The sequence below is a fragment of the Dipodomys merriami genome, unplaced genomic scaffold (assembly GCF_024711535.1).
Source record: "Dipodomys merriami isolate MVZ:Mamm:240054 unplaced genomic scaffold, mDipMer1.0.p SCAF_57, whole genome shotgun sequence".
Classification (NCBI taxonomy): Eukaryota; Metazoa; Chordata; class Mammalia; order Rodentia; family Heteromyidae; genus Dipodomys; species Dipodomys merriami.
In genome coordinates this window covers 3,414,790-3,429,208 of record NW_027206146.1, presented here as the reverse complement: position 1 = coordinate 3,429,208, position 14,419 = coordinate 3,414,790, and the positions used below count along the sequence as shown (strand labels likewise).

Genomic DNA, 14,419 nt, shown 5'->3' with positions numbered 1-14,419 from the left:
TTTCATGGAACAGCAGACTCAGCCCGGCTCCTCTAATTCGGTTCACTTCTCCCCTTAAATTCCCCTTGTGTGTATGTGAAGGCCTAGGTTGCTTGCCTGTGTTTCTGACTCTGCCCCCACGTGGGGCTGATCAGCTCAAAGGAATCAGGACCGGGGACAAATCTTCACAGGTTCACCATAAAGGATGCCACTGAAAAGATTTGTATGGCAAGGCACTTGGGAGCTGAGTGCCTTGTCTACACCCTACGCTCCATGAACCCTAACATTTTCAGCTCTCAGGAAGCTCTCCAAACCCTGGTTATTTCTTTTTGTTTTTTTAATATACAGACTTCATTGGATGAGGAAGACTGTCAAAATGTGATCAAGCAGAAAGGGTGTGACATGGTGCTGACAGGGCCAGGCAGGGGGCCTAGCTGAGCCTCTGCCTGCACTCTGTGGCCCTCCTGTTGGCACATGGGGCAGGCCCCATCCCAAAACTGGTAAAGGAATGTACTGTCAGACACTGGTCAGGATTCTGCTGTGATGGCTCTGAGATGGAAAAGCTGGATGCAGTAGTTACCATGGCCATCCTCTGAAACAAAGCTCATGTTCTATGGCCTGCGTTCCAGAGGGAGTTAATGAGCCAGAAACTGAGCACCCAGATCCACCTGTATAGTCCTGTCCCACCTGTACAGTCTCTGGTTCCCGTTCACCCATGATTTTGCCCACAGCACGGCTGTGTGTAGAGTACATGGGCAGCAAAGATGGCGCTGAGAGAGGTAGTTGAGTGGGCAGAGCCCGATTTGCTTTACGTTTATTGCATATCCAGACCAGGGAAGCTTAGGTGCATGATAGGGTGTCAACTTGACAGTGATTGGTTCCTTTTCCTCCCCTGCCATGCCGCCCATTATTTTTTGCTTTAAAAATGGCAGGCTGTGTGTTAATAAACGAGTTTTCCTGCTAGACTTGACTCTCCACTGTGTCTGATTGTCTCCCAGGCAAAGGGAGGCTGGGGACCAGGCGAGCTGCCGCACTTACCTTTCCTCGGATCCTGTCCGTCTTCGAGGAATAGACAAAGACCTGACATCTGGCACCCAACTTGGGGCATGAAAGGAAAAGATGCCTGCCGAGGCTAAGTAGTCTCTCAGGCTAAGTGAAACCCTTAGTATGGGTAATACTAAATCTCACAGAAGGAGGAGGAGGCAATGTGAAGCCTTAGGGAGTAAAGGAGGACATGGGAAGTGGGAAGGAAAAGGAATGGGTCAAATTCGACCAAGAATGCACTGAAATATGCACAGTGGAAGTCAAAACAAGGGTGAAAGTTACTCCCTCTGACTCAGGTGCCCCTGATGGTAGTAGGCCCCCTCCCTATTCCCCTGATTGGAGGGGAGGTACGTCACCCTACGAGACCTGTGAGAGGGACCTGCAAGACCTGGAACCCTACCAACCTTCCACGGAGGGGCCGAGGGCTGGGGAAGTATCATACTCGGAGGCCTACCCTGCAAAGGAAGGGCCACCTGGGAACCCGGACCTTAGGCCATAGCATTTGTTTCCCCAAGCGTATCTGGTCAATCTGGCACCAGGAGCTAACAGGCCCTTGGAATGTTATCCATGGGAAGCTAAGGACCTTAAAGAGCGCCACAAGGCAGTGGTGGAAGATGGCCCGAACTCTCCTTGGGCCCAGACCCTATTACAGGACATTGCTTATCACCCGTGTGTCCCTAAGGACTGGCTTGGTGTGGCCAAAGCCATCCTCACCAGTTCTCAGTTTATTAAATGGTGTGCTTTCTTTAAGGAGGAAGGCAAAGTGCGGGTGGTGAATAACTGGCAGGGTCAACTGGAGATACTTATTACTTATGCCATGTTAACAGAGACACGGGAAGGGCATTCCACTGGCATCCAACAGGCCACAATACCTGATCCGTACTGTGACCAGGCGAGGCAGGCAGGACTTGCTGCATGGTACAAACTGGATGACGGGCCTACTGAGTTCCCCAGAGCAGGAGTGAGACAAAAACCTGGTGAGCCTCTAGCTGAGTTTGTAGACCAAGTCCAATAGAGTATTAACTGCAATCTGCCAGCAGGGAACCTCCGAGATCTGTTTGTAAAGCTGCTGGTCTGGGAAGGGATGAATGCAGACTGCCACATGGCCTGTGCAGGATTGAGAGAGAGATCCCTGAGCAGATGGATGGTAGACTCGCAGAATGTGGGAACGCAACATCACCAGTCCCAATCACTAGCTTTAGCCTTATAGGCTCAGACATCTGCAATGACTGAGGCTATTACCCATCAACTGCAGCCCAGGGCCAAGGAACCCCAATACCATTGGGAAGAGGGATTTGTTTTAAATGCCAGCAGGAGGGCACTTTAAGAGGGACTCTTTACAACAAACCCCCACCAACCACCGGAGGGGGGTGGCAAACCGCCCCTACACCCTGCTCCTGGTGCAGGAAGGGATACCATTGGAAAAAGGATTGTCGATCCAAGTTTGATTTAGATGGAAAGCCTTTAAACTAGGGTAGAGGCATTCTCCAGCCCTGTTAACTCAAGGAGGGACCCCCTCTGCTGCAAGGCCCAGGCAGCCTCGTGGCAGGATGACCTAGGTGCATTGGACCATCCCCCTGGTGGAGGCATTGAGCCCTATAATGAGTATTCTCATAACATAGGCGGGAAGCAGTTTCACTGCTTAATTGACACTGGGACAGATCGAACCTTACTCAGGAAGGAGGAAGTGCCCTTGGACTAGAAGCTTGCACCTGGGCCCCCGATATTGGGGGTAGGGGGCAACTCCCTGTCCAAAGAGATGGTCACCCTTGTGAAAAGGACTAGCCCAGATGGAGAGCAGGAAAAGATACACACTTTAGTGGCAAAGAACCTCAGTGACAATTTACTAGGGCAAAACATGCTAAGACAAATGGATGCCGTGGTCACTACAGACCATGGAGTATCCTATGATGATATCCTGGATGGGGTAGAAGCACAAAGGCTTAAACAGGATCTAGAGGGAATTAAGGAAAAGGATTTTTTTAACTTTCACAATTACAGAGAAGAACATAGGGGACCCGCTCGGGTGCACCCCCAATCCTAAAGGCCACTCCCCCACCCCCAGTACCTCTCATTAGGTGGAAGCCAGGAAGCCCTATCTGGGTGGAGCAGTGACCATTGATCAAACTTAAACTTGTAGTCCTCCACCTTGTGGTGGAGGAACAGAAAAACCTTGGGCACATACTGCCTTCTGTGATTCCTTGGAACACACCCCTATTTGTTATTCAAAAAGCCTCTGGGGCTTGGCATATGCTCAAGATCTAAGTAAGGTAAATGAAAGGATGGAGCTATTAGGATCTCCCCTAAGACCAGGCCCTGGACTCCTGCTATACCTTCAGAATATACCTTGGATGTGATTGATACTCGAGATTTTTTTTTAAATATCCCCCTGCATCCAGATGACTGCAAGAAGTTTGCTTTCTCCATCTAATCTAGCCCGGCCTTTTGCCAACAATACTTGGCCACACTTTTAGGTCCTATGCTTTGTTCAGATACATCCCTTGCCTATGCCTACATGGATGATATAATCCTGGGGCACCAAAACCCGGGCCCGCTCAAGAGCCTTCTGGCCCAGGTTCTCACCATATTTAAAAAACGGGGGGAGGGGTGTTACAATAGCCCTCAATAAAATTCAAAAGGTACCTCCTTTTAAGGTGCTTGGAACCCACCTTACCTTGACTCAGGTCAGGCCCTTAAGCCTTTGCTGGATATTCCAGCCTCTCTGACCTTAACCCAACTTCAGAGCCTTTTAGGGGAAATGAATTGGCTGTTGCCATAGGTTCCTGCCCCTAAAGATAGTCTTGTGCCCTTATTTGCCCTACTAAAAGACAGGATGCCCCATGAATTTATTACAATTACAGACAGCCATCAGGCAATATTTTTGCAGTCCCAAGAAGCCCTGGATGAAGTTTCCCTGAGCAGGTATTCTATTTTTGAGCCCATTTCCCTTTGGTTGTTTGCAGGTATTACACTGCTTTCTGCAGTTGTAACTCAAAGGGGGGAGCCATAAGACTGTGTTCACAATTCCCTGCCTGGGCACACCTTGGGTGTACTCTCAGGCAGACCAACTTGCAGACCAACTTGCTATTGTCAAGTGAAGGACCCAAGCCCAAAGGCATTATGGCTTGGATCCTCACTAAATTGTTTTTCTTTTTCGGGTGGCAGACGTTGAGTGGCTCAATCAAGTCAATGCTCGTCTTGCTCTCTCCTTGGAGGGGTTTCTAGGCCAAATTGACTATATTGACCGGGAGCCTTTCCAGTTGCATGTGGCAGGTGCCGTGTCTTTTGGGAAAGGTTGTGCTGTCCAGACAGCAAAGCAGAAGCCTCTGCCTCACGCATGCAGAGCATGCAGGATTGGTTTTGTGAGCAATTACTGAAGCATGATTGTGGGATAGAGCAAAATGCCAGGCTGGCATCTTAAAGGACAGCAGTGTAGTATTGCGGTTCTGGAGGTGGTGCTCTGAGCACTGGGTGCTGCACTTCCTGTGGCAAGTCCTAGTCAGAAAGGAAGAATCCCAGAGATCAGTGGTGCACCAGCCTGCCCTGGCCAGCCCTGAGGCCTGAGACTGTGGCTGGGCTTGGCTCTGTCTTCGGGTGGGAGCTGGCACATGGGCCGGTGGTAGGGTCAGGCTGGGGTGGGGGATACAGCCTGCAAAGCCTCCAGGAGGCAGTAGCTGAACCGAGTCTGAACAGAGAGAAAGGATTTTTGGCAGAGAACTGTGCTGAGAGTATAATATGTACCTGAACAGGAAATCTGCTTGACATAGTGTTGCACAGGATGGGACTCAGTCTCTCCTCCCTGAGGCGTGCAGAGTGGCCCTGTCATGCAGCGCTCCCCCACCCACCCCCAGCTCGTATCTTGTTCTCTGTGCTGGCCATATTGGAAAAGTCTGGGTACTGACAGCAAGCTTGCGCATCTTGGGGACGGGATCCCAGGTTGCCAGGGCATAGAGTAGGTGTGATGGGAGTGCCCTGCCCCTACAGACACCATCTATGATGAGGATGAGGTCCTTCTGTCCCTGGCTGAGCAGCTGGGAACCTTAACCGGCCTGGTGGGGGCACAGAGAATGTGCACTGCCTGCTGGTGAGTGGCCTGTGGGGTCCCTGTACCATCCCCATGGCAAAGACAGGAGCCATGGAGCCATGTTGGGAAGGGGGCGGGGTGCTGTCCAGGGGGATGGCCTCAGGGCTGGAGGGATGAGCAGAACATCAGTGCCGCCCCCTGCCCCGCCCCTGCAGCCCCCACTGGAGTCGCTGGCCACGGTGGAGGAAACAGTGGTGCGGGCCAAGGCGGTGGAGTCCTTGTTGCCAGAGCCTGCCAGCAACAAAATGGAATCCTGGATTAGGTCAGCTGAGATATCTCCCATCTTGGTGTGCTGGATGAAGGGATAGGGGGTTGTACTGTATGCTGATCTATTGACGTGAATGAGTACTTCAACTCCCTCCCAAGTTGTAGGGTGCACAATCAGAGGATCTGGCATGTAAGCTCTATGTGTCAGCATTTGTGTCATCTGAATGAGCATCCACAATCCTCACGCAATGCTCAGGCAACCAGCGCGATTTATGTTCTTCCTGCAAAAAAATACAAACATGTCCTCAACTCCAAGTTAAAACTGGATCGGGGCCGGTGCCAATCATCTGTTAAAGGATCTTTCCACTTAAATTGGGCAAAAGCTCTTTGCTCTCTTTTTTCCCAAAACTGCTGTGCTGCAGAAAGGGCATTACAATCTAAGCTTAAAAATTTAGCACAAATAAAGCATGAGAAGCATATTAACATGAGGGAAAGGGTATATTTCCTCCATTTTAATTTAAAAAGTGGGTGTTTTAACAGTCCATTGGCTTGTTTAACAATATCTTGTTCTTAAGGAATATAGGGAATATCTGTAGAGTGAAAAATCTGGAAAGATTTACAAAAAGTTTGAAAAGCTTGTCCGACATATTCCCGACCATTATAAGTTTTAATATGTTTAGGAAGTCCCATAGTGGCAAAGCAGTGTAGGGAAGGAGCAATAGAATGTTTGCTGGTCTCCCCGGCAAGAGGAGTAGCCATAATAAAATTAGAGTAGTTTTATGGTAACATGGAATCAGGCAGGAGTTTAGTCTACTTTTTCCACGGTGGATGTGGTCAGGGTAAGAATGTAGATTTCCTCCAGGTGACTGTCAGTCTGTAGCAGCAGCAGCAACAACAAGGTCTCTTAGTGGCTCCAAGGGACTGTCACACATCTTGCTGGGCTGTAAATTTCTACACAGACTGTTAAGGATACAAGTAATACATACGCGCTTAACAGGCTGTGGCCCCACTAATTTTTAAGACTATTTTTAATTTTCTAAGTTAAAGAATCCTTAAAAAGTCATTTAAAACAAGGTGAAAATTCTTTAAAATTTTTGGTAATGTCCAAACCTCATAACCTTTTGAATTTTAAACTTAAACTTACCCAATTTTTACAGCATGCTAATAATTTTTTTGTTTTTTTTTTTTTTTGGGGGGGGGTCCAGTCGTGGGGCCTCAGTGCTGTCCCTCAGCTCTTCAGCTTAAGGCTAGCACTCTACCACTTGAGCCACAGTGGCACTTCCGGCTTTTTTTATCTGCTTATGTGGTGCTGAGGAATCGAACCCAGGGCCTTAAGCATGCAAGGCGAGCGCTCTACCACTGAGCCACCTTCCCAGCCCTATGCTAATAATTTTTATCTTGAACATGTTCACAAACACATACAAAACACACATAGATCTTAAAGCGTGCAAAAATCAAAATCAGTTGTACGTACATTTAAAAGTAAAACAGAACTAGACAAGACAACAACCAAAGGCTGAGTTGGGGGCTAATGGGCCCCCGGTTTATCCCTACCTCAGAAAACATAGCAGAAAACACACTGAAGTAAACAAGATAGACAAGTGGCCACAAAGACAAAATCAAGTCTCACTGAATGGCACGACATCTCACAAGTGGGACTCAAATCCACTTACCAGGGGACTGGAATCCCCTCTACTCACCTCCGGAGGATTTTTCTTTTAGATTCCTGCTAAGGTTGACCCAGGGTCCTTCCAAGGTGCAGGAGAATTCCCAGTCATCTTGGGGCAAGAGAAAGAAATCCCTAACTACCTTCCCTTCAGCCTGACATGTTCCCTCCCCCCCATACTCAGACCCCCTGGGGTAAGGTCCTAGGCTAAGATCTTGCTGGTGTCACTTGTAGGTGGTCAGTGGCAGTTTCATCTGGCTGCAAGTTCTCCCTGCTGGCCCTTTTAAGATATTGTTAGAACCTCCAGGTTTTTCACCCCCCACCACTCCCCTATTTCTGGATCCAGAGAGGGTGAAGGAGGTGGCAGTGAAAGGTAGAAACGGGGGTTAGTTTAAAGTGTAAGTAACAAAAAAGGAGCTAGAGAGAGACAGATATTGAGGGGGTGTTAGCCAGCCTCCTCCGGGATCTCCCATCAGGATGAATCTGAGAAAGAAACATTCCAAGAATTCCAAAATACATACACACAAACATTGAGACAAAACACATTTACAGCATGCATGATGTAGACTGTCAGACAGAAAGTGCTGGACTAGAGATGGGCCCAAATATCTGTACTAGTGGATAGTTTACCCTGATGGGGATCCGGGGGACAGCTCCCACCTGCCCAGTTGGCTGTCTTATAGCACGTCCGCCAAGACTTGCCAACCCCAATACAGAACCTGCAGATTACACAGATACCAGACAATTACAAAGCAGCAATGTTTTAACTTACAGGCCATTTGCATCATAGTGTCCCTGAATCCTTTTTTTTTTTCTAAGTTTCTAAACTAATGGCTTCTGCCTCCTGGAACCAGGGGCATACTTCCTTGACAAAGCGAAAGAAACTCTAACTCTTCTGTCCAACTTTCACTCCTCGAGCTTGAAGCATGCCCTAAGAGCCTGCACATATAAAATGCAGCTGTTACCTTGACCCATAATTTCTTACTCCTGATTATACTATCACCCACTCTCTTTTTCCAGACGTGTCCTCTTACCTTAGCGGGGTCATCTGTCTTGATCCCAGGTTTTCAAGTCCTAGTTCAGGCGCCACATGACGGAGACTGCCAGCAACCAAAGGGAATCCTGAATTAGGGGACGAGGATGGGGAAAAATAAAGATATAAGACAAAAGATGGGGTCGGGAGGTCTGCAGGTAAAGACTGAAACATCGTTTATTTTTCACTTTCCCTAATATATAGTATTAGAAGTCAAGAGGTAACATAAGGTTACAATAGTCCAGAAAAAAACAAGGAAAATTTCACTAAAAACAGAGTGCAGTAAAAACAGGACAAGGTCAACTGGTAGAACGTAAAACAAACTCTGCAGACATAGCAAAGCAACCACGGGCACCTGGTGTTTTTCAAGAAAGCCAGCTCCTTGTATGTGCCTTCAAGTAAGCACCAGGGTCAAGATGACCTTTAAACTTTACTGTTGTCTCCCAACACCTTGTGGGCCATCTCTCTCGAGCTCTTGCCCTCTGACCTCGAAGTTCACTTCATGCTGCTGGTGAAATGGCTGGCGGGGGGCAACTGGTTCACCTCTCGCACCTCTGCCCGAGGCCTCCTCTCCATCTGTTACCAGGGAGTGTCCGAAACTGTGAAGGCAGAGCTCTGCCAGTTAATCCCAGGCTCCTGTCCCACTGTCTGCACCACCACCCCTGTCCTGTCCCCTCGGGACAGCTCACCTGCTCGGCCTCAGTGGTAGTCCCCTCCCCACCCCCACGGGTGTGTGAATGCACAGTAAACCTACCTGCTGCTCCCTTGAGCTGCCGTAGCTGAAGGCCCCCCTCCTCTTCTTCCTCCTATCCTGGGTGAAGCCTCCTATGCCCTGGGCAGCAAGCATTGCGCCCAAGGGTTTACTCCCTCTAATCTCACCTGGCTCCGAGTTCATCCTGCCCAGGTTGTCTCATCTCTCCTTCCTATTGAGCATAGTAACCAGGTGCTGCTGTGAATGAATCCAAGTCAGGAGCTGGCTGTGAGCTCTAACCAGCAGGTGTGCAGCGGGTTAGCAGGAGTCAGGAGTCTGGCCACTGCATGGCAAGGACACAGGGACAGAAAACAAGATGGTGGCACAGAGCTGAGGTTGAAAGGAGGAGACAGAGATGGAGAGAGATGTCCTGAATGTGTGAACTCTCCAGAAGTAACGAGTCCAGGCAGGGCTGCATGTCAGCATGATGATGGGAGGCTGTGCTTCCAGCAGACTGCAGGGCTGAATGGGATGCAGAGCCTAACCATGAGCTGAAGAGCTGAAGAACAGCACCTAGGCCCAGAGTTCAAGCCCCACAGCCAACCAAAAATAAAAAAGAGGAAAAGCACATGGAGCATTGCTGAGCGATGTGGGAGAGGGGAAGTGTGGGGCGTGGCACAGAGCCCACAGTCCACTCAACACCTGGCATACTCCCTGGATGGCTACTGGAGGCAGGCCTTCCATCTGCTTGCTTTCCTTTTCTGTGCCGGTCCCAGGATTTGAAATCAGGGCCTGGGTCCTATCCCTAAGTTTTTGTGCTCAGGGCTGGTGACTGTCCCTTGGGCATCAGTGCTACTTCTGGCTTGCTGTCACCCTGCAATTTATTCCCAAGAAGAAAAGGGTGGAGGTGGAGAGCCCTGGAACGGAGGGCCCTGCCTGTCATTCAGCACAGCAGTCCTCACCAGCACCCCAGAGGCTGTGGTAAAGTGACCTCATAACAAGGAACATGAGTAGCACTGCAGAAAATGTCACCATAGTCAAGCAAGGGACTTTCTCAAGGAGTCATCGTGTTTTAAAAACAACTTTAGATTAAAAAATATGCTTTGCAAAAGTACACTTAATGTCCTTGTTGAATTAGCAGAGAGTCTAGAGATACATAACATAGACCGCCAAGGAAAATCAAGAGTTGTGAAAATAAATTATGTGGAAGAAATAAGCACAAGACTAAGGGAGTAACTCTCAGGAAAGATCCTTGATGTTTGTGGTCAGTGCTACACCAGCAGTACGCCTCACTTCCCTCCATCTGTTCCTACCTTCCTTCCTTCCTTCCTTCCTTCCTTCCTTCCTTCCTTCCTTCCTTCCTTCCTTCCTTCCTTCCTTCCTTCCTTTCTTCCTGATGTGCTGGCTTTCCCTCTCTCTCCTCTGTCTTTCTCTCTGTGTCTGTCTGTGTGTGTCCCTCATTCTCTCTTTCCTTCTTTGTGCCAGTCCTGGGGCTTGAACTCTGGGCCTCCATTCTATCCCTGGTATGATTTTGCTCAAGGTTAGCGCTCTACAACTTCAGCCACAGCACCATTTCTGTCTTTTTATGTTTTAGTGGTTTATTGGAGATGAGAGGCTCAGAGAGTATTCTGCCTAGACTGTCTTTGAACTGTGATCCTTAAATCCCGCTTCTTCAGGAAATGAGAACACAGCCATCAGCCATCAACACCCAGCTGCTATTTCTTTCCAACTACTTTATTCCCAAGAACAGAAAAGGCTTTAAGAATGATTTGATTCATTGCATAGGGAACTGTTAAAGACAGAAGGAACAAAAAAAAATCAAAGACTCAAAATGGAATTAGGAAAACCTGTTAGGTGAGTTTAACCAGCTTATGTTGAACTTGACACTACCACCCCTTAATGGAGTAGATTCTCTGGGAGGAAGTTGACATGATCTAATAAGCATTATTTCAAAATCTAACATTTTCGCTTTCATATAGTTTTTTTAGGCCAGCACAATAGAGACAGATGAACACACACACAGATATATAGCACACAAATGTGCAGGTGTGGACGTCTGTGCACACCTCTATCTCTCAGCAGGTAACTTTTATCTAGGTGTGAAGATTGTTGAATGGCCAAGCAAAGTTCAGCAGAGATGCAAGCTTGGTGGTCCTCAGGGGAGGACCCTTCCTTCTTCTTTGTGTAGGTGAAGAGGAGGTTGCAGGAAGTGGAGTGTCTACTCATGAGCAGGAAAGGGATGAGGGTTTGGAAACTGCCAATAGCAAAGACCCCCAAATGGTAAAACACAGGGCTAGGATTGTAAATCACAAACAAGCAAATCTGAAAGATGCAGGATGCCGAGTAAAAAAGACAAAGGAGCTCACCCGGAGGAGGATGCTTATCGTAGCTCTGGACTCAAGAGAGGCTCTGGGGGAGACACTGGTCCTCTGGATATGTTGCATTGTCTGCTTGTGTCTGTACAGGACCAAGAGCGTGGAGGTGCTGACCCAGAGCATGAGCCCAAGACACAGAACATCAGGCAGGGAGAGCATGGCCACGTACAGCACATCAGCAGCTGGGTCGTGACACACTGAGGAACAGTATACATAGGCCATTAAGCTCATCATGTTGTTGTGTGCTTTGGGTCCGGTCATGAACATGAGAAAAACAATGCTCACCAGGAGGAAGACCCCTCCCCCCAGCTAAAGTAGACGGTGGAGACAATGTGTTTGTGGGCTCTCCCCTTCAGCCCTGCCCACTTGGAGTCCCCCTGGCTGATGCTGACAGCAAGGAAGATGCTCAGGTAGCAAGTGCAACCGAATGACACGCCCTGCTCACTTGGTAAAGATAGAAGATCATTTTGCATTCCATATCACTGAAGAAATTCACCAGCCCCAAGCCACCATGGTTTGGGGAACACCCCTACACAGAAGACTTAGGAAGTTGCCCACAATTAAGTGCCTAAGAATCAAGTCTGTGGCTCTCATCTTGTTCCCCATGCAGGAAAGGAATAGACAATTGGAGAGAAGAGACAAATTACCCACAAACCCAACCACAGTCTGGGCTGAGAGGATCACCCCCATAGACACATGGGCATCTCCCATCCTCTCTGTTCCTTGAGTCTCATCCAGAGGTTCTGGCTTGGGAAACTGAGGCCTGCACAGAGGCAAGGGAACTCAACATATTCCATCCAGCATTCAAGCCACTGGAAATACTGTCCTACTGTCTCTCATGTATTAGGAAAAATACATTCTATTCATCCATCTGGAAGAGGAAGATGGCACGTTCAGGAAAATGGGTGTACCTGGAGAAATGGCAGTAAGGGAAGGTGATTCAGGCTCTGAGATGAAGGTGGCTACATTTCTCCTGTGTAGAATCAGATCTAAGATTCTAAACAAGAGAGGCCCTAGTGGCTAAGGCCTGTAATCCTAGCTACTCAGGGGCTGAGACCTTGGATTCCCAATACAAAACCAGCCCAGAGAAAGAAAGCAAATGAGACTTTTCTCTCCTGTTAAACACCAGCAAACCAGAAGGACACCTGTGGTTCAAAGTGGTAGAAGCCTAGCCTTGAACAAAGAGGGCTGAAGGATAATGGGCAAGCCCCAAGTTCAAGCTCTCTGACTGAATAAAAATAAATTAGAAACATGCATGACACATTCCCTGGGTAACATGCACTTATACCTCAATACACTGGCTGCAGGAGTGGGTCACAGGTGTTACCCTTTCCTCAACATGGAGCCCACATTTCACAAAAGAAAGACCAGGAACGTGAACCATGTCTGTGGTGGGGATGGTGGGTGTGAAAGCGGAGGTAGATGACAGAGACTGAGAGTTTCAATTTTAGGTTCAAATGCCATTCTAGAGTCGCTGATGTGAACACATGGTCCCCAGCCCCTGGACAACAAGGATTCCTCCTCACTTGTCATAAACCAGGACAGACTCTATGAGGGAGAGGAAGATAGAAACCAACAGGGCTTGGGGCTGGGGAACTTAGAACCCCAGTTCTTTTCACTGTCCTAGCCCATTCCTATCCTTCCCTGTTTCTTTGTGACGCAACCGGTTTCAAGCTGGAATCCCTGCTCCTAAGGTGATCCCTTACCCAGAGTGTGGAACCTGGGGTCTGTCCTGCATGCTACGCCTCTCCAGTGGCAGTGAACCCAAGGGCTCACCTCTTCTCTCAGGATGTGCATGGCAGGGCGGGTCATTTCTGAGATGCACAAGGGAAGTTCAGATCTTCAGAGGGCTCCTTAGATAGGGGTCCAGGAGGTCGGTAGCTGAGGTTGTCTCCCACGGGATTGGTGACTTTCCCTACACCTGAGGTGGCAAGCCAAGTTCTCAATAAACTTTTTCTTTTCCCCCATGTGACAATTATCGAGACACTTTTCACATTCTCGTGGTTGCTTCTCCAGGGGGCAAGGGAGTGGTGCAGTCGCTTACCTCTCCTAGATCCCAGTAGGCCGACAGGAGACACTGGGGCTCAACTTGAGATGACTGTCTGTACACAACCTCAGCGGTGTGTAAGCCATGTGTCCCCAAGGTTTCTTACCCAAAGTGTCCCTTCCCTGTTTTTTCTAGTTCTGAGACTTGAACTCAGGGCTTGGGCACTGTTTCTGAGCTGCTTTTGCTCAAGGCTAGCACTCTACCATTAGCGGACAGCACCACTTCTGTCTTTTTCTATGTATGTGCTGCTGAGGAATTGAACCCAGGGCTGAATGCATGCTAGGCAAGCACTCTACCACTGAGTCACCTTCCCAGCCCTCCTCATCTCAGTCTCATATATGATGTTTAATCATCATATATGCTGTTAGAAAACAAAAATGGAACCTTGTACTGATGCAATCTCAGGAGCCTGATATCAGAGAATCAAGGTTCAAAGCCAGCCTGGTAAAGAAAGCCCATGAGATTCTTATCTCCAATTCTTATCTCCACTCTCTTGTGGTAGAGTCCAGTCTGGAATAAAAAAGCTCAGCAACAGCATCCAGGCCCAGATTTCAAACCCCTGGACTGGAACAAAAGAAAGAAAGAAAGGAAATAGAATAAGACATTTCTATGCAGGAATTTCTTTGGCAATAATGGCCATTTAAAAAAAAATCTTTTCATTCCTAGAGACCTCATTTGGAGATTAGAGGTAAGCATTTCATGCATATTCCGGAAAGCAGAGGGACGAGCGATCTCTTTTCATGCCTGGTCCTTAATGATGAGTTAACTTCAATCTCTAAGTCCATACTCATTTTCATCATTATCAGTGGTGATTTTGAAGCAGGAATTTGTCACTATGCTCAGGAGAGGATCAGTAGTGAGTCCTTACCCTGGGTTTCTCCTCTACCTCATTGTATGTGACTCCATTCCTCACCTGGACCCTTCTGATCTTGCTGACAATTCCTTGCCCTGTTCTTGTCTGTTTCAAAAACATGCATTTGCCTTTATGTGTCTGACTTCTTGCATTTTCCACAGCGATCTGTACTTCGACAAATGTGGCAGCAAATAACAGGATTTCCTTCTTGTTCCTGGTTTAGTCGTATTTGTGATGGAAATAGGCTCCATCTTCTTTATACATTCATCAAGATTTGGGCCTGTGTCTCCACTGCTCTGAACCTGGCCGACTTTGCTCCACACAACCATGTCCAGTGTCACTTGTTGGGAGCCGACAGCAACGTTTAAAGGTCATCTTAACCCCGATGCTCACTTAAAGGCACGTACAAAACACCAGGTACCCATGATTGCTTTGCTCTA

At 48.3% G+C, this 14,419-nt stretch overlaps 1 pseudogene; it reads left to right on the top strand.

The window, feature by feature from the left end:
- LOC138812428 (serine/threonine-protein phosphatase 2A 65 kDa regulatory subunit A alpha isoform-like) overlaps positions 1 to 14,419 on the top strand; it is a 91,704-nt pseudogene that overhangs the window by 38,145 nt on the left and 39,140 nt on the right.